The sequence below is a fragment of the Kogia breviceps genome, chromosome 8, assembly GCF_026419965.1.
Source record: "Kogia breviceps isolate mKogBre1 chromosome 8, mKogBre1 haplotype 1, whole genome shotgun sequence".
NCBI classification, from domain to species: Eukaryota; Metazoa; Chordata; class Mammalia; order Artiodactyla; family Physeteridae; genus Kogia; species Kogia breviceps.
The window spans coordinates 70,620,969-70,642,654 of NC_081317.1; positions in this window are offsets into that span (position 1 = coordinate 70,620,969).

Here is a 21,686-nt window from a genome sequence, read left to right on the forward strand (position 1 = left end):
ATGCAATTTTGTCATGTGTGTAGGTTCATATATCTACCAACATTGTCAAGATACCGGACAGTTCAGTCACCATGGGATCCTTTGTGGTTGCCCTTTTTTTAATAGTGAAGTATAGTTGATTTACAATGTTGTTGTTGTGCTACTTTCAGGTGACCAATAAAGTGATTCAGATGAATAGATAGATAGGTAGGTAGATAGATGGATGGATAGATAGACATTTTTTTCTGATTCTTTTCCATTATAGATTATTATAAGATAATGAACATAGTTTCCTGTGCCATACAGTAGGTTCTTGTTGTTAATCTATTTTATCTATAGTAGTGTGTTATCTGTATCTGGTTGCCCTTTTACAATCACACCCATCCTGCTCTTGTTCCCTTCCCCATTCCTCTCCCATGGCCATCACTAAACTGTTCTCTATTTCTATAATTTTGTAATTTAAAGAGTGATTTATAAATGGAATCATAGAGTAATCTTTGAGGATTGGCTTGTTACACTCAGTGTAAATCTGTCAATATTCATCCAGGTTGTTATGTATATCAATACTTCACTTTTTTATTGCTGGGTAGTATTATATAGTATGAATGTACCACAGTTTGTTGAACATTTACACATTGAAGGACATGAGTCGTTTCTGGTCTTTGGTTGTTACAAATAAAGCTGCTGTAAACATTCATGTGCAGGTGTTTATATGAATCTAAGTTTTCATTTCTCTGGGATAAATGCCCAGGAGTGAAATTGCTGAGTCATATAGAAATTGTAGGTTTAGTTTTAAAAGAAATGGACAAATCCTTTAGTAGAGTAGCTGTACCATTTTACATTTCCACCAGCTATGTATGCGTGAGCCAGTTTTTCCAAATCCTTGCAGGTATTTGGTGTTGTCACTATTTTTTAAAATTTTAGCTATTTTTGTTGGTTGTAAAGATATCTCATTATCTTACTTTGAATTTCCATAATAGCTAATGATTGATAATAATGAGATGCTGACCATGTTTTCATGTGTTTATTGGCCATCTGTATATCCTCTTCAGTGAAATATCTATTTTTTGCCCATTTTCCAATAGTATTGTTTGGGGCTTTTTAAACTGTTGAGTTCTGAAGAGTTCTTTATATATCCTAACACAAAATCTTTGTTAGATATGTGGTTTGTAAAATATTTTCTTTCACTCTATACCTTATCTCTTTACCTCCTTAACTGGATCTTTAGTAGAACAAAGTTTTTAATTTTTGAGTTCAAATTTATACACTTTTCTTTTTATATACCATGCTTTCGATTTTAAAGCTAAGAAGAGTTTATCCACTTTGTCAATCTCTGACTTTTAGTGTATTTAGACCATTTACATTTAATTGTTCATATGTTAGAGCCTAAGTTTTCCATTTTATTAGTTTTTTAAATGTTTCCTCTGTTTCTTATTCCTGTGTTTCTATTTTCTTGCCTTTCTGTGGGTTACTTGAACAATTTTTAGAATTTTAATTTTTTAATAGTGTTTCTGAGTATATCTCTTGGTACAGTTTTCTTAGGTGTTGTTATGTAGTTTACATTTTTTAAAGGATCACAGGCTGCTGTGTCTAGAGTGGGTTTGAAGGTGGGAATATTAAAAGAAGAGAGATCAGTAGAAATGCTATTGAAGTTATTACACCATTGTGAGATAGTTATTTTAAGTGTTGTCATTGGTGAAAGTCTCCAAGGAAGCACATTCTCTTCTCTCCAGGTGAAATATTATTTCTCACTCCTTTCCCCTCAACTCTTACTCATGTTTTATTTTGTCATTTTCATCTAAAAGCCTATGATTTTTTAAACATATTTATTGGAATATAATTGCTTTACAATGGTGTGTTAGTTTCTGCTTTATAACAAAGTGAATCAGCTATACATATACATATATCCCCATATCTCCTCCCTCTTGCATCTCTCTCCCACCCTCTCTATCCCACCCCTCTAGGTGGTCACAAAGCACTGAGCTGATCTCCCTGTGCTATGTGGCTGCTTCCCATTAGCTATCTATTTTATGTTTGGTAGTGCATATATATCCATGCCATCTCTCACTTCCTCCCAGCTTACCCTCCCCCCTCCCTGTGTCCTCAAGTCCATTCTCTATGTCTGCATCTTTATTCCTGTCCTGCCCCTAGTTTCTTCAGAACCATTTTTTTTTTTTTTTGGATTTCATATATATGTGTTAGCATACGGTATTTGTTTTTCTCTTTCTTAGATTGGATTTCTGCATTGCTCCAATGTTTGCCCATATAACCCATAACTTTCCTATTACAGAACTAACCACATGAATTTGTAACTTATTGTTTGTTTGTTTGTTCTTCCATTACATTGTGAACTTCTTGAGTGCAGGAATCGTATCTTATTACTCCATTCTGGGCACTAACCCCTCATAGAGTGCCTTGAGAACTAGTAGGTCCTCAAAAAGTATCTATTGACTGAAACAATAAATTTTATGAGACTCATTTAAATTGCCTTCCAAAACACTGACAGTTTATTCCCATAGATGTTATCAAAGTGTTTTAATACCAGTGTATGACATATTAAAATTTATATATTAATAATTTAAAACCACATTTTCAATTTAAGTTTGCTTTTAGTAGAGTCCAGTAGAATTGGGCTATAAACAAGAAAAGAAACCTTAATTGGTATGCTTATTATACATAAGAGTACTCTGTGTGCGACTGTGGGATTTTTTTAATGTTGTTTTGGTCACTTCTGAATGGACCAGACATAATATTGTTGCAGAAACTATTCCAATGCACCAAGTCACTATTTCAATTCAGAGAATATGATGGATTAATCACTTAGGCATCCAAAATGAGTTCTGGTTTTGATTTCCCTGAGGTTTCAAAGGTAACACACCAAAACCTCCTATTTTTATGTTCCAAGGAAATATAACCAAACCCACAACATTCACATAACACCAAAAAGTGGCCCAAACAGCTGCTGCTGCTGAAACTTTTATGTGCAGATTGTAACCTAGAGGAAACATTTTTGGAAGAGAGAGAGCTTTGTGTGGATGAGAGCTTTCTGTACAGGATTCAACACTCAAAGTGCTGACACACAGGATGACAGTGTGGCATGGGAATCAGTATTCGGCATGGGAATCAGTATTTCAGGCTATGTTATTTTAAAAAGTAATGTGTGACTGCTTCCCAAGGAAACCAAACCACAGAGCCAGACTGCCTCTATCCTTCTGTCAAATGCATAATTGTACTAATTGTACTAAGATTCTCTAAGGATAGGGTAGTGAGATTTTCCCATATTAGAGTGACCTGCTGCTTTGTCAATAATTTGGCTCACGTTTTTGTTTGGTGAAGTCTCAGTGGATCATGACTTAATCTATAAAAATGTGATAGGAAGGAGCACTAGTAGTGAGATTTAAACAGTGACCTTCTTGAATTTTTTAAGGAATGATTTTCACAAGAACCACAAGATGGCATTGTCTACTATAGGACTATGCTCTGACACTCAGAACTGACAGCACAGAATGGAGACAGAGTTGCTTCACTTCCCTCATTTTCTTTGGGAGATTTTGTCCCTACAATCCACATTAGCTTTATTCACTGTGTGCTGTGTGGCTGTGGTGAGTGTTGGGTTGTAAAGGGGGAAAAATAGTTGGAAATGCATCTCGGACAGCCTCAAGAAGGGCACTGACAGACTATAATGAAATAAAGACCGAAGGAAATCTGGGTGAGAACACAGGTGCTCCCACCTCCACTAGGCCAGATTCAAAGACTCAGCTAGTGTTTACACACCAACAAAGAGGAGATTTATATCTGATCCAGTTATTGTAGTTTAAGCAATTCATATTTGTTTGGATTAACCATTCCCAAAAGATTTTACCCTTTCCCTTTGGTACCATTCATATAGACCTACACTGGCAACTCCATAACGACATGTCCAGTATAGTGTATGTAGGATGGAATACAGTCTCTCATCTCCAGTCTCTGAACATGATGTTGTAATGTAAAGTGAAAGGAAGGAATTCATAGCAAGTGAAGTCCTACACTGAACATATACTTTACACAACTTTCTCATTTTAGGCCTCACAACAACCCCATATGTAGGTATTACAGATGAGGAAACTGAGACTCAGTTGAGAAACTAGTCCAAGCTCATAAAGTAGTACCGTAGGATTTCTTCTTAATCTCAAAATAGTCTAATTCTAATGTCCATGGGCTTTGCACTGTAATACACTGTTTTCAAATAGAAAGACACTGTGTATCTAAGCAAACATGAAACAAATGTCAAAGTTCTCTCTTTAGTCTCAGTGCACCTCTGTGTATCGGGGTGGGGGTGGGGGGTGTGTGATCATAGAACATAAGTGCCCCTATGGCAGAGACTAAGCCTGCCCCACACTGCTTTCTTCAATATTCTGGTTGAGATGTCTGGTTAATGTAATACATAAAGCAATTGGATAATTTTACTTTTTCCCTCAATGGACTGGAAATTCAATTGCATAGACCATGTCAACTTTATATTATGTGTTATGAACCACTGTTTTTTAGTTTTCTGTGAGTCACATGCAACAGAGAGTTTGCAACTGAGGACTTAGAACTTGATGTAAAGTGTATGTTTTTGTGTAAAAATCTGTGGGTCAAAGTGAGCAATCCTAGATGCCAGACACTTTCCAGAAGCTAAAGTTTCAAAGATGCATAAGATGCAGTCCCTACCCCCCAAGGAGCTTAGAGTTTAGTAAGGAAGACAGACACAGAAAGAGATAATTTCAGCCTATATTGGGAAGTGTTGTGAAAGAGGCAGGCACTGGAAGGTAGGTGAACATAGAGAAGGGCATTTATCTATCCTGAGGCTTCAGGGAAGGCTTCCTACAAGATATAATCTATCAGCTAGGCTCTGGAGGATGATTTAGAGGCGAGAGTCAAAATAAACACTTTATCTTGCCTCCTACTCTTCACTAGAAACCCACTTGGAAGAAAAACCTTCACCAAGTCTCAGTTGAGTATCAGATACTGATTTGAAGGTCCATGCTGATTATTCTTCACTCTACCCCTCAAATGATCTGCCCCATCTTCCCTGAGAGTCTAACCTCAGAGACTGCATCAGTTGGGCTCCATTGCCCCTGTGCTTCAGTTGGGTTTGGCCAGCATGGAAGCACTAGCAGAAGATCCCATGGAAGGATAAGAGAGAGGTTGGTGTATTTATAATTCATACTCCTTCCAAATTTGCTGCAATTATGCTAATCACTGTATCCTCCTATGACTACGTTATAGACGTTCGTTCTTTTTTTTTTTTTTTTTTTTTTTTTTTGCGGTATGCGGGCCTGTCACTGTTGTGGCCTCTCCCGTTGCGGAGCACAGGCTCCGGACGCGCAGGCTCAGCGGCCATGGCTCACGGGCTTAGTTGCTCCGCGGCATGTGGGATCTTCCCGGACCGGGGCACGAACCCGTGTCTCCTGCATCGGCAGGCGGATTCTCAACCACTGCGCCACCAGGGAAGCCCAAGACGTTCGTTCTTAGTTGCAGCTTTCAAAGAGACTCTAGGAACACCATTTCCACCCTTGCCCTGATGCCAGTGCCTGGGAGCCTCAACACCCCTTGTTGGTTCCCTTAACCCTTCCCACACCTCTATTAATCATTCTTTCATTAAAAAAAAATTATAATTCCCTCCCAAAGATGCCATCTCTTTCCTGTGGGACCCTGACTGATAAAAGTGAGAGAAAAAGGAGAGCTTTAACTAAGTCAAGATTCGTCTTGAGTAGTCTCACCAACCACAAAGGCTGAGCAGAAACATGTTTGACATTTAGTGGATTGAGTGGCTTGAGGCAGAGTCGCCTTACACTCTAAATCCCTACAAAAAAATGGATATTATTGTGGTTGCTGTGCCAATGCTTAGGACAGATAAGATACAGTGCAACTCAGCAAGTAATTCTTGAGTTCCTATTATTTGCTATCACTGTGTTGGAGTGGATGCTACAGAGATAAAAAGGAATCTCTTCCCTTAATGATCTCATAATCCAGAAACGAAGAAAGAGAAGTAAGTCAACAATTCCAGTGAAGACATGTTGAAGAAGCCAAAAGGAATTGTCTTTCATTCAGTTTGGGGGAGGTGATCCTATTCAGGATAGCTTGGCTTTGCTGCAGTAGCAAATCAACCCTGAAACTTAAGAGGTTTTATTTTCTTGGTTTATTTTTCTCTCATGTAAAGGCTGATATATTTGGGGCATATATCTTACAACTATACAATTTTTAATGTGTGGCCTCCACTATTTTATGGCAGAGAAAGAAAGGGATGGAAGCAGCACATTGCTTTTAATAGTTTTGGCTCGTAAGTAACAAAGTCCCCTTTTTTCACAGTTTATTAGTCAGAACTAGTTTATGATTAATAAACACAAGAGTTCATGGAAAGGTTTTTGGAAGAGGTGACAATTGAGCTTGGTCTTAAAGAATAAGAGGAAATTATAGATGATAGAGAGATCTGATGATAAAGAGAAGGGAGGGCATTCTAGACGAAGAGAAAGACATGTTTAAAGGTAAGGAACAAGGACAAGTGTGGAGTCTTCAGAGAAGTACATATATTATGACATAAGTGGAACCCCAGGAGGTCATGAGAGGCTGATGAGAGGTAAGGCAGGAGAGGAAGGCAGTGGTCAGATGATAAAGTGCTTTATTTGCCGTGGTTAGGGTTTGGGGATTTACCCCAAAGTTTATGAGAAGACATAGGATTTCAGAGGTGGGGGAAGTAACATTAGTAACACTCGATTTTAAAACAATCATTCTCTTAGGATGAGGAGAACAGATATAAGAAGGAAGTGAACTAGAAAGTAACGGGGCTCTGGCATTAATCCAGGCACAAATGGGAAGGACCAGCATAAAGTCAGCAGTGCTGGAGGCGAAGAGTATGATGGATTTGGTGCTACTTCAAGTTGGACTTCAATGGGTTTTGTGACCTGGAGAGGAAGCAGGAGGAGCCTAGTATGACCTTTAGGGCTTCAGACTACTGTCCCTGCATGGAACTTGGTAATTGCCCTGAGCCAGGGAGCATGGAATGAGAGGCTGAAGATGGACAGGATGGAGAGACACGTACTTTGAGACGACGAAGTTGAGGTTTCTGCAGGATCCACAGGTGGAGATGTCCAATAAACAACTGGAACAAGATCAAGACCTTGGCTGGAGGTATGGAACTGGGAGTTCTAGATCTAGATCTAGATCTAGATCTAGTTTTGCTCATAAGAATGAGCAAAGGTATCTACAAAGGATGGATAAGAAAGCTCAGGATGCACATCCATGAGACATGAGAGAGAGGGGCACTTCTAATAATTCAGAGCAGACCTTGATAAATGGTGATCCACGAATGCAAAGGCAATGCTCAGAGGTGAACAACAGGTCAGTATGATGGAAAGCGTGAGGATGAAGGAAAAGGAAACACTACCAAGCAATGAGTGTATGAGTAGAAGAGAGAGAGAGGAAAACAATGAACTACGCATTGCAAAAGAGGTCATCAGAAGTCAGAGAGATACAGGTAAGTAAGACAGCAGAGCTGAGAACTTCTGCGTCAGCAAGTTAGAGAAGGGCTGAGTGTGCGACTTTGACAACATCTTGGTTTATATACCAAAAAACAAATCAGTTTGTCAATGTTCTCCCTTCTCAATGCCTATTCTGTGAATTGGGGTTCAGACATTTTTCAAACCTACAGTACATTTAGAGCAAATTTGGAAACTTAATTTGATAACTTTGGGAATTACTCAGGTAGCAAATATTAAAAGGTCCAAGTAATATTTTTAAATTGAAGACTTAAGATACACCAGGCACAGCCCTAGCGGTTTATGTTTGCTACCTCATTTAATTCTGTGCAGAGGGTGTTATTATCTCCATTTACAGATATAAGGATTAAGGCCTCAGATAGATAATGTGGTACATCTAAAATTGAATAGCTGGCAAAGGACAAAGTTAAAGTTGACAGCCTGGTCTTCATTACACCAGAACATTAGCCAACAGCCATCCTGTCTCCTGTAAGTTGTCAAAAAAGAAATCCCCCTTGTCAATAGATCTCTGAAAATTAATAGTTGAGTAAATTTAGAAATCACTGAGTCTCTACACCTTAAAACTATTATCTATGATTTTCTCACATCCTCTTCATTCGCCATTAATGTTTGGTGGCTCCTCCTATTATTAATTCTTTAAAACAACATTAAGATTAGTTAATAAGCAGCTCCTCATTCCAACCATGGATCCTTATTTGATTCACTCTAAGTTGCAAGGGGAATAAAGACCAGAAAAACCAGGTACCCAAGTAAGCACTACATAGGGAAAACCATCCAAGCTATGTAAACTCCCGTCTCCCCGATGGCTCTCCTGCTCATACATCTGTGGTGACCAGAGGAATGAGGAAACTGCCATTAAAGGTTTTAGAGTGTTCAGGAAAATTAACTAAACAGAGTCAAGTGACAACAAACTTTGTTTTAAAAGACCAGTAATGTCTTAATACACTTAATATAATTATATAATTAATATAATATAATATAATATAATATAATATAATATAATATAATATAATAATTAAAGGTGTCCTTGACCTCTGATGAAATTAACAGAAAGTTGAGGAGTAGGAAGTGCAGGGGCCCTGAAGTCATGCTCAATTGTTCTTTGGGCTTGGACAGACCAAATATTGTGCTTTTTAATTTTCTTTGATAAAGAAATGCACATTTAATTATGCATTTTGTAAATGTGAAATCAATCTCGAATACACTGAGAATCAGAATATTTTGTACCCTGATCACTACTGTAGAAAATTAAACCAAACATGAAAGAATGTAATCCTATAATTAGAGTAAAATGCATGAAAGAAAAAGAGAGAGCACCAAAATAAGAAAATGTAAAACAAGGTATGCAATGTAAGTTAAACATCATTTGTTTAAATTTCCTTACTAAAACACAAAGATGGTAAATATAAAATTGTTATGTTCTTTATGTATTTATCTTTATGAAAAGATAAATCCCCGCAAATAAAAAAAGTATCACATATGAGAGACATATAAAACAAAATGATACTAAAAATCATTTTTAGAAGCAAAAATCCATCAGATAAATGCAAAGGAGAAGAAAGAAAAATGGATAAGATAGAATTTGAGGAAAAATATTGCATCAGATAAATAAAGCCTTTTTTTTTTTTTTTTTGCGGTACGCAGGCCTCTCACTGTTGTGGCCTCTCCCATTGCAGAGCACAGGCTCCGGACACACAGGCTCAGTGGCCATGGCTCATGGGCCCAGCCACTCCACGGCACGTGGGATCTTCCCAGACCAGGGCACGAACCCGTGTCCCCTGCATCAGAAGGCGGCATGGGGGATCTTCCCGGACTGGTGCACTAACCTGTTCTCAACCACTGCGCCACCAGGGAAGCCCCAATAAAGCCATTTTGAATTGTCAACATATATAAGGAAGAGACTAACACTGTATAATGAATGAAATACTTTATAAAAAGGAAAAACTGAGTGAAGCACAGGGAGAAAGAGACAGAAACACAACTGCTGTGTGAGATTAAACATAGCATCATTTGTCTGTGTCATAAATAGAGATTGTCAGTACTCCTGAACACCATGGGTCCTCCATAGTGTTCAAGACCTAGTACTCCAGGGTTGTTTAAAGGACCCTCTCTCTGTGCCTTACCGGTTAGGCTGCTGCATCTTCTAACCTTCTGTTCTGCCCCTGAACATATCCCCTCTGCCAGAAATGCTTGCCCTGTCACATCTGTAGATAGGATGTCAGCCCAAGCTCCCCCAGACAAGCTCCTCCATATTCCTCTACATGAAGCATGACCGACTTGAAGATTCATGAGGCCCAAACATATACTGGGTTGGCCAAAACGTTCATTCGGTTTTAAGTAAAAAAAGACATTTTTCATTTTCAAGAAGAACTTTATTGAACAATGTATTCACTAGCCGAACAAACTCTTTGGCCAACCCAATACTATAAATGAGAGAAGCAGTCCAAGTAGAAAAAGTATGTCTCATCTAAAGGGCACAGCCATCAACCAGCTTCAGTCTGTTTTCAACAAAGAAGTGTACAGGCTGTGTTGCAGTTCTTCAGTTTTTCAAGAGAAGCCGGAACCTTTGATTTATATGTGGTCTCTCAATTTTGAAATGTTAGCTTAATTATAAATAAAAACTAAACAAGATTCCTCTTTGTCCTCAATCTAGCCCATGCGTCTCCAGCGCAGTTCACAATTTCTACTCTAGGTTATATCTGTCTTTTCTGGAACTGTTCAGTTTTCACCTTTCAAAATATATACAGCAAACTACTTGGAATATAATTGTTAATGTTAAATGTTTCCTGAATGAATGACTGCATGAATGAATTGAAACTGTCTCTGCTGTGCAGGAAGAAATGTAATCAAGGATGAAAAGACAGTATGATAAATGCTACAAAATTGCCACACTTAGGGTATAACAGAAGCACAGAGAAAGAGTCCTTCAATCAACCCTGGATTCTCCTTCTCAGAATATTTTTATAAAAATACCCTCCAACAGAGGAGTGAATAAATAAAAGAAGAGGCCTTATTAGTACAGTAGAATGCTATACGGGAGTGATGTTGAGAGAATTGGATTTACAAGTATTGACATGGACAAATATCAAAAAATAGTGCCAGGTGAAATAAAAATAAGTTACAAACAGATTCATAGAGAAAGATACTGATTATGTAACATTTTTAAGTGCACAATATAACACTACACATATATATTTTTAAGAAATATACATGTGTTGCAGAAGAAAAAAAAATATGTACAGGAATGATACATGTGAACTTCAAGATAGTTTTACCCTTGGGAAGAGAGGGTATGGAGTGGGGGGAGCACTGAGGCTTTAGCTATATTTTAGGAATAATAATATTAGTAATATTATATTTCTTAGGAAAAACATTTGAAACAAATATACAGATATATGTTGATATTCATTAAGTTTGGGTGGTAGGTTCACTGGTGTCTGTATATTGTTCTCTATACTTCTGAGTATTTTAAAAATATTTCATGATTAAAAATAATAATTATGATGCCTTGTGTCGTACCGGAAGAAGGAAGTTATGAGTTAATTCTAAGAACCTGGGAATTATTCTTCCAGGGCTGAAGATACTAAGCACGTGGAGAAGTGCTGTTTCACTGCATAGCTCCGATATGTTTTTTGTTTCCCATTCAGATTGTCACACTGACATACAGCAGTCTCTACCTCCCCCAACCCCAATCTGCTTTGCTTTATCCTCAGCTCCTTCCAGTCAATGGAATTAACCACTGGCCACCCCCAAGCTCAGGCAAAGCCAGTTCCCAAGTCTAGACACGGCCACTGGGCAACATGCAAGAAAAGAAAGGAAATTGTTCTCTCACAAAGAATGTAGAACATACTCAAGGAAAGAAAGAAGATGCTATTATAAAATGCAAGATCCACAAAGAACGTTAAGAATTACATAGAACAGCTCCCAGCTTTACAAAAAAGGAAATCCTCGGGCAGAAGAAAGACCTTCCTCAGTCGTGAAGGCTAATTAATAGTGAGGCCTGGATGCAGGAGAGGTCCCAGGCTCCCACTGTGGGAATCTTTTTACTGCTGCACCCATGACACTAATAGAATTCTGGAGGCAACAAGAGCCTTGAGACCACCTATGTCTTTTATACAATAAACACAAGAACCAAGACTTCCAATAATCCTCTCACTGAAGAATTTCAAAGTTTCCAAGTCAGTTTCATCCATTCTTTAGAAATATGGTATTAATGAATCTGAGAATCTCACTCTTGAATATAAAAATTGCCAAGTCACTTAATCCATGAATCGAGTGGAATGAATTCTGAGAACCACTGAGTCATCTAATGTGAGATTCTTGAGTCATCTCTTAGTACACATTGTGCACTCTGTTTAACAGCTTTCTCCATCTTCTTTGTCTAGGGAAATACTGTTCATCCATCCACATGTCACTTCCTTTGAAGTCTTCCCTATCTTGCTGACATTGCTTGGTTTCCCCTTCTCTTTATCACCATGTGTGAATTTACAAGAGAATAAAAATAAAATAGTATGTGATAAGTGCTATGTTATTACAATTTTACCTTCTTTCTCCCCCAAACTGCAAGTTCCTTGGGATCCTGTGACATGATTAATCTCTAAAAAATAATGCATGGTCAACAAATATTTATTGAATGAATTAAAGGCAGTGATGATTCATTATCAATGTCACATGTTTCCCAGAAACAATTGGATTTACTCAGTATTATTACTGACTCTAAAATTCTTAGAATTAATTTTGTCCTATGATAAGACTCTCCATAGACCGTATAATGAAATAGACTTTTAAGAGCTCTGACAAAACATTCTTCATTCAGTTGTGAGCTGGAGAAAGATGAAACAGTCTACCTCTGAAAGCATAAGTTCCCCATTTGCTGGAAAAGTTTAAAGAAAAAGTAGACACCTTTCTGGAGGGGTGTCTTAGAGGAAATGTGTAGAGTGGGTGAGGGGTTGGACTAGGTATCCTTCAATATTCTTAGTGACTAGGACATCTCCCAAGACCCAGATGGTTGGTAGAGGGACCAGGCATCAGTCCATGATGCATTCACTCCATTAGAAGGAATTGGGGAAACATAAGGGGGAGAGATACAGTAGCAACCTTGAGGAACTCAGCCTAATGGAGAAACCACTCAATCCTTTGCACAGTCATACCAAGAAGAGGCAGCCCACTTATTCCGGGTGGCCCCAACAGGCAGCATGAAGTTAAGGGAATGTTAGGCAAATAACATGCCAATGGTAGAAAGAAAATTCTAATAATTAAGCCAACCTAACTAAAAGTATCTAACAGTGGATTAAGCGCCCTGTGTAGGAATGAGCATCTTCCCTCAGAGGTGTTCAACAAAGAGGTCAAATGACCAACTATTTGGGATGGGATTGGGTGGATTTTTATCCTCATTCGAAGGTGAGGTTATATTTAGGGTGTCCACACATCCCACTTTCCCCTACACAGTTCTAGTTTACACCTGTTGTTCTAGCATAATTATTAGTTCTTCTCCATTTCACTTTCAAAAGTGTCCCAGTTTGGAAGATAAATCATATGGTCACCCTACTTACATTAGATGACTCTAAAATACCTTTCAGAGTTAATAATCTTACTCAATGTTCTACCTAGGGGTAGGAGCTTTATAAAAGAAGGGGTATCTCAGCTGGGTTAGAGACGGGGATTTGAGACTAAAGGAGACATTTGTCAAGATCCCACTGGATTATCTCTTCTATCCCATGACTTCAAGTATCACTATTTGTGAAAATTCTCAAACCCATGTATTTATCTCTAACTTCCCTACTAAGTCATGAATTTTCATTGACTTCATGGAGACCAACACTTTGATGTCCTATACAGGCACCTCTAAGGAAACATAGTTCATATGGTTTGAGGACAAATACCATATGAGTTTGTTATAGGACCATTTTCTAATACATATCTTTGATAGTAAAAATTCATATGGACATAGTAATAAAATAAAAAATTAAATACATGTATTAATATTATATATTGGTTTATAACAATTCATGTAAAGCTTCTTGATCTTATCACAGAACCTAAGGAATTGTGTAAAGTGAGAATATTCTGTGCTAAATTTCACACTGTAGTGAAAATTAAAGTTCTTAGCCTGGTGCTATATACTTTTTGCCTTCTCAGTAAATATTTAAAGAATAATGGGGTCTTCAAATGGGAAAGTGTGTGGGTATTTGAAACTTACATTTTCTTGTCTCTAAGTAATATTTTGTGAATATCAGAACTGAAGAAGGGTCACAGAGTTTCACACATATCCAAAGCTTCATCATAGCTCTCTCCAGGGTGTCCGTGAGTAAATTTGAAAATGTCTACAGTGGAAATGAAAACAATGCTTGTGGCTGCAGCCCAATAATTCCTTGGAGAAACCCTAGTGAGTCACAAAGAAAAGGTGTCAGAAACTAGGCCAACTTGCCTTTGCATGGATGCATTCAGCATCACTGGGTGCCATCTGACATAATTCATCTCTTGTCCCAGAGAGTTCAAACTTTCAACAGAGTTCAAGGTTGTAAAGTCCCCAAACTGTCAAAATAGCTGGGGTTTACAAACTCAGCACTGGGAGTATGGTCTGAGTAGCTAGAGCATCTGGCATCACCTGGGTGCTCATTAGAAATGCAGAATCTGGCGCCCTACCCTAGACCTGCTATATCAGCATCTACAATGGGCAAGATCCTAGGTAAATTCATATGCATGTTAAAAGTATAAGAAGTTGGGACTTCCCTGGTGGTCCCATGGTTAGGACTTCACCTTCCAATGCAGGGGGTGCAGGTTCGATCCCTGTTCGCGGAGCTAAGATCCCACATGCCTCGCGGCCAAAAGACCAAAACATAGAAGAGAAGCGATGTTGTAACAAATTCAATAAAGACTTTTAAAATGGTCCACATCAAAAAATGTTTAAAATACAAAAAGCATAAGAACTTAAAACTTCTCATCGCAAGAAACAATTGTTAACTCTGTGAGGTGATGTATGTTAACTAAACTTACTGTGGTAATCATTCATATATATGTGTGTATATATATGTATATAAATAAAATCATTATGTTGCACACCTTAAACATATGCAATGTTATATGTCAATAATATCTCAGTAAAACTGGGGGGAAAAGTGTGAGAAACACTAGCCTAGGACACTTACTCACCTGAAGCCTACAGGCCTGGATTCAGATTGGACTGTTCTAATCACTGTAATAACACTTAAGTTGTAGGATTAAACTAAACGTCATGACTGACACAGAGAAGGGGCCCCTATATGTTAATTCCCTTGCTCATCCTATACAAAATCTGTCCCTGTCCTGGTCAGCCCAGAAATGGGCTCCTCTATCACTTATAACTCTTTGTTGCTGGAATGGGTATCTTGCATTCTTAGAAAACATCCACAGATTTTGGCCCAGAAAAAGACCTACTTGGTTCATGACGCATGGTCATCTTCTCACCCACTACCTTCCTTCTGAAGATGTGGAAAGGGCTTTCTCCTGGGAGGGGGGACATGGAGGAATCAGAAAAACAGAACCTGGTTCTGCATTTTTCACAGAGCCTTTCTGAGGCTTTCGAAGAGCATGAAATGCAATCAATAGCAACGTGAAATTCGCAGTTGTTCATTATCAGGTTATTCAGTGCTATTGTTACCTGACCTATAAGCAACTGTTGTCAACTAATATAAATTGTCACTGGGACCTGGAATTATTATATACAAGTGAAATAAATCTGGTTCTCAGATTGGCACAGAATTTTTCCCTCCCCTTCTCTCAATCCTTACCATAGTTGGGTCATGTATAGCTATGGTCACACTTCTCACTTTTTTTAATGCAATTTCTCTTTGTTTATTTTTTTTCCCCAGAGGTTCTGCTCTATTAAACATTTTTATTCCTGCAACCCAGGACTTTGGGCCATTGAAGACCCAGTAAAGAGGTTAATCTGAGCTGAAATAGATCAGACCTGTTATACTCACTCTGATTTATCTGACTCCTTTGCTGGTTCGCCAGCTTGAAATCTTTGGCACTGGTTCAGGCCATGTCTCTGGCAGAGAGGTTTTTGATTTTCTTAAAATTTATTTTAAAGGTTGCTCTCTTTTCGTTACAGATGATATAGTTGAATCTCAAAGTGCCACAAAGTAAAATGCATATACTAAATTTGATAGATATTTTCCCCCTGGGGCCATAAAAATGGAAACAAAGCAATTCAAGGAGCTCTTTTCAAACTTCTGGGACACACAGTGGTAAATATATTAGATTGGTTGGACCTATTTTTTTATTTTAATTTTTTGTTAACATCTTTATTGGAGTACAAATGCTTTACAATGGTGTGTTAGTTTCTGCTGTATAACAAAGTGAATCAGCTATACATATATGTATATCCCCATATCCACTCTCTCTTGCATCTCCCTCCCACCCTCCCTAAGTTGGATTTATTTTTGTTCTTGGGTGCTGGCGACCTGAAGACAGCAGCTGTTTTTTGCACATGATGTTATCATTCCTACTGTGGTAAATACAGATGTGCTGCCTGCTGGGAAGAGAGACGCACTGGTATTCTGCCTGGGCTCTCTGGCATCAGTGCAAGGATGTTTGAGCTGGCTAGCAGAGGAAGAACTCAGTGACCAAAAATACCAAGAGATGGTAGAAACCTTTCCTTGCAGGCAAAGAAGAAAGAATGCAAAAAGAGACCCACACTGGAAAAATCCCTTGCTATTGGCAGGAGAGTTTGTCATGCTTCCCACGTTCCCATGTTTCCCCAGGATTCTGGAAGTCATTTTGGACTTTTTGTTTCTCATAAACAACTGATTTGAAGAAGATGTTTCAAACTAGGTAGTGGTGGGAATTTACTACCCAAGTGTAATGAGTCTAATACATTATAAGAAAGTTCTTCCTGATAAGATGATGCAGTCTTTGCCACTGATGAGTTTGGCTTTGAATTTCAAGCAGGGATAATGGTGGATAATTTAAATATGAATTGTATTGATTACAACTTGATTGGCATCTTCAGTGGTACTCAGTGCAGCATTTGTCCATCAGAGACAAGTCTTTAGTTACCCAACGGGAGCCTACAGAGAGAACATTCTGCCCAAGTCTGGGGCAGCCCAGCACCAGGTCCGGAGTCTCAGTCAGTCACATAGTCTCCCAATAATCTCACTCCCAACCAGAGACTAAGAATCCAAGATCTTTGGAGCCCTTTATCCTACGTCCAGAAGGGAGGTATTTGGAAGGTAATGGGGTATTGACTCCCAAGTTTCCTTCATGGTCTTGTGTTTCTGGGGTCAAGAGTGTCTGCAATACCTTTATGCCCTTGAATATCTATTTTCCATAAACCCATACCTTATCATGCCTTGTGCTGTGGAAGCTGGATCTCAGGGTTTAATGCAGAGCAGAATCATGGCCTGTCTTTTCTCAAGAAGAAACCCTGAAACAGACATAGGAAGCAATGACACCTCAGTGTGCGGAATGATTTTCCTTATTTCTCTGAGGTCCAGAGATCTAAGACTGCTGGTCCCAAAGGTCCTACTAAATAAATGCCCCACACTTGCAGCTCTGCTGTGTCAAAAGTCCTGGCTGTTTCCAGAAAAAGAAGCATGCCCAGTTTTGCTTACACATACATTTTTTTTGAATCCACTTGTCTGCCTAACTTCAAAGAAAGTCTTTGTTTACAAATTAGTCCCCAGTATTTTTTCACTTGGCCTTTAAAGTCACTCTGGCTGTGGGGACACTAACAAAGGTGGGTCAGGGTGTCCTCCACACGTCTTTCATCTCCACCCAGAGCTCCCACTGAAGGGACACTCAAGCTTCTCGTGGTAGCATCTGGGAGACACAATTGCAAGGGGAAGTGACTGATGGATTGCCATGCTGGCTCTGAGGGACCTGCACATGCATCAATGTCTCGGGAAGTCTGTGTCTGTTTTTTTCTTTTTGAAAAGATGAAATCAACTGGGGTGGTGTGGGGGAGGACAGCTATTGGTTTGGTTTTATTTTCAAAATGCTCCTGAGGTAAAATAAAAAGATAAGGTCTTTAAGAATACCATCATGGTGACTCTGAAGTTTATGGGGTAACTCAGATTCACAACCCCTTGGGTTGTTAGTAAAAATATTAATCACCAAGATCTGCTTAATATTTCTCTGCCACTTGTGGGTTTTTTCTTACAAAGGGAGTTCTCTTTGTGATTTCTATAGGTGCACACATCTTAATTGTCGAAGTCTTCTATGAGCATTGGTGGCCCTAAACTTATAAATAAGTAATTTCCAGAAGTTCATTCATAAGTTGATTTTTTTGGAAGGAAGGACCCATTCCACAAAGAAATATGATTAGAAATCATGCTTATGGCTCCTCAAAATCTCCTTAACTCATTATGTATTAAACACTATTCTATGCTTTCAACAAAATATAGTTAATAACAACAAAAATATAAAATAACCTTCCCTACTCTGAATATTATTTTTTGATGAGAGCACATTTTTAATTAGAGGAAGATGTGTAGGCCAGTGGAAACTTTAGTGGAGGTATAAATGATCTGACGCTTTCTAAGGCTTCAGGATATAATGGCAATTGGCAAATTTCAAAACTTATAGTGTTATTTACTTAATCAGATGTGTTAACTAGTCATGCTTTTTAGACCATGTCAGGCTCTTTTTTCCTTTTTTAATTTTAACTACATCTGAAAAAAACAGAAAGAAAATGAGAGGAAAAGTAGAAAAAAAAGTTTTTCTGTGACATCTTAGGTGAAAGGTGGACAAGACATGTTACAAAAATGCAGTTACAAGAGAAAAGTGTGTGTTCATATGAAAAAGAGACTGACATGAAGTGTGAAATTAACTGATCGTTGGTCAGTGAGATTGTTGAAAACCACAGAATACAGCCTGTCCATATCTACCTTAAAAGAAAGAACATTATGGTAAAGCAACGGTTCTCAAAATGTGATGCCCAGACCAGCAGCTCTGCTTTACTGCATAGCCTGGGAACTTGTTAGAAATCCAAATTATTGGGCCCAACTCTATACCTACTGACTCAGAATCTCTGGGAATGGGGTGCAGCAACCTGTGCTTTAACATGCTGTCGGAGAGATCCTGCAGGCTGTAATTTGGGAAGCCCTGTGTTAAAGGAACTCTGGATTGTAGAGTTTCCTACAATGACCACTAGGTGGCTCTGTTGGTCAGGGCAGATTGGTTAATGAAGGAAGTTGGGGAGTCAGAACACAAAATTAACACTATTCTTAAGTAGCTATGTGGAGGAGGATGACGTTTTATCTGTGGTCTCAAAAAATTTTTTTAAGTCATCAGGAAAAAAGTGTAAATAAATCCACTATCCTAACTGGCCAACTGAAATTATGGAACATTTCTACATTTTGTTTTAATGACTACAGTTTGTTTACAAACATGAAAATTTTTATTAATATGTAGAAAACATAAATATGTTTCCTGTTCTGTAACATAAGATATTATTGCTATTACCTAAATATAATATCTAATTCTCTCTTGACTTAAACATTTTAAATTATATCAGAGGCATACCATGACACAGCTAACAAAATTAGAAATTAACCCTTAACACAATCTTGGACTCTACTTCATTTTTTCATCTACCCTCGCTCTAGAGCCACACTGACGAGTGGCTAGACTCCTCGGGTCTAATCTTAGCTGTGTCTCTCTGTTCCATTCCCTCCAGCCTTTCTAGATTTCACGTAGTCTTATACTCAATCTCTGGCACTTCTCATTCCCTACTTTCACAATAGTAACTCTGCCTTCAGCCCCTGGGGCCTTACTCTATGGTCAGGTACTCAAGATACAGGATGGCCTTGGTACATTTCTTTGGACAGGACAGCAGAGCGGGGAGAAGGCTAGAGTTGAAGCCCTCCACTGCAGCAAACTTTGGGCTGGGTGCATTTTTGTGTCTGTACTGAGGATATACTATTATAGTTCAAATGTATAGTTCTAATAACTCTTCTTCAAAGGAAAATCACTATAAAGCTCAATATAAATATTTTGAATCTCTTTTTGTTGTTATTGTACCATTATTCTTTATCAGAAAAGATTCTTCAGAAAGGTTCTTAACCTGAAGTCTTCTGACATAAAAGTCTATTTCAATATAATTGTTTTCCTTTGTAACTTAGTACATTTTATGAATTTAAAAATATTTTTGCCCAAAGGAGACCATGCCCAATAAAAATGAAGAAACCCTGAACAGTACTGGGGGACACTGCCGCTACCTCAGAGGAAGTAATGTTCATCTCTCTGGGCCTCACCAAGGGACAGAAAAGCAATCACCCAAGGGCAGAAAGTAAACTCAGTCCCTGGCTAAGCTGACCAAGGGTTTTCAGGTTCCCAAATTCAGCATATATCTCAAGCCAGCAAGGGAGAAGTATTCCTGCTTATTCATCCAAAAAACATCCACAATAGGCCATCCTAAAATGTTTCCCCAGAATCCTAGAGCGTGTAAGGCTCATGCTAGGCACTTACTGCAGTTAACATACTGTTTGATTGAAGTAGAGTGGACTTAACTATGACAAATGAAAAATGCATTCCAGAGTATGTCTAAGACTTTAGTTCTTATTATGCAGTATAAGTTAACAAAATGCTTCCCCAGTTTCATAAAGGCCAAGTAAGCACCTTAGTCTTACAGCAAATGTTAGGGGCAACTGTGGCATTGCTAATGTATGAAATACATCTTTCAGTGGTAAAAACAGGCATTTCCTATTTCAGGAGATGTTAAGTTTATAGCTATAAACTAATCTTAAGCATCTGGCTATTGAGAAGGAAAGTCCATATCTCACTCTTGCCAAAGCCAGGTCCTTGATGTTCCACTAATCTTTGCTGAGAACAACAGGCTAAGAATTTCTGGGCAGAGTTAATTAAAAGTGCAAAGGAATCAGATCTTACCTACCCAACAGAAAATTAAAATTTGATACCTTTGGAAGACTCGGGAAGAACTCATTTAACAAGTGTTGTTATGGAAGGAAAGATTTTAAAACCTATGCTGCTCCTTTACAATCAGTCTCAATAATTATCACTCTTTATGATTACAAAATAGCATTTTCCCCATATGATATTATATTGCTCTCTCTAAACCCTTTTTAGGTGAGTAGGGCAGTATTCGTCCCTACTTTGCAGTTGAGGAAAAAACCAATTCTTTTGTTCATGTTTACATGACTAATTCGTCCTAGAATTACAAAAGACACTTCACACATAGTTCATGGTTTTTAGTAAGAGCTGAGGACCTACAAGGGCATCTCACACAGTCCACTTACCTTTCAACTCTCTTTTCTTTCTCATTCATTATTAATAGGAGCTCTCATCTCTGGCAGGGAAAACACTCAGCCTTTAACTGGGATGGCTGTGACAACAGAAAAGACAATCTCTCATCCCTAAAGAAATAATTTTTTTTTTTTTTTTTTTTTTTTTTTTTTGCTGTTCACTGGCCTCTCACTGTTGTGGCCTCTCTCGTTGCGGAGCACAGGCTCCGGACGTGCAGGCTCAGCGGCCATGGCTCACGGGCCCAGCCGCTTCACGGCATGTGGGATCTTCCCGGACCGGGGCACGAACCCACGTCCCCTGCATCGGCAGGCGGACTCTCAACCACTGCGCCACCAGGGAAGCCCAAGAAATAAATTGTTTTATGTTTTGTTTGTTTGTTTGCTTTTGGTGCCACTGATTTAGCCACCAGCCAAGCCAAGGGGTTGGAGAAATTTGTGGTTGTGGGACTGTGACCTCTTACTGAAGTTTTCCACTCTTTTTGCCATAGACTGAAGTCTGACTACAAACTTTTACTACAATGAAAAAACTCATAGGATATATGGTTTAAATCAACAGGGAATTTAGAGATATATAGCACAATTATGTACTGCTTTTGTCTGGCTTAACAGATAAGGCAAAAGTGAGAAGATGGATTGTTTCTTTTAGAAGGAAAGATTCTGCTTCACTTCTTAGTACTTGGGGAGATAGAACTCTTCTCACCAGTACAAGACATACCCTGTAAATTTAATCTAAAATATGGATCCGTGTCAGAAGCCTTGTAAATATTAAGGATGGAGCAGCAATGCTGGCCAACAGCTGGCCCCCTAAGAGTGAGAGAGGGGTCACAGGATGGAGGATGGAATTGGATACAAGTTACCCTTAGAGTCAGGGGAGAACTAAATGCTTAGAACCTGATGAACGTAACTGATGGGACATTATTAAGATTTGGAAGGCAGAATACTT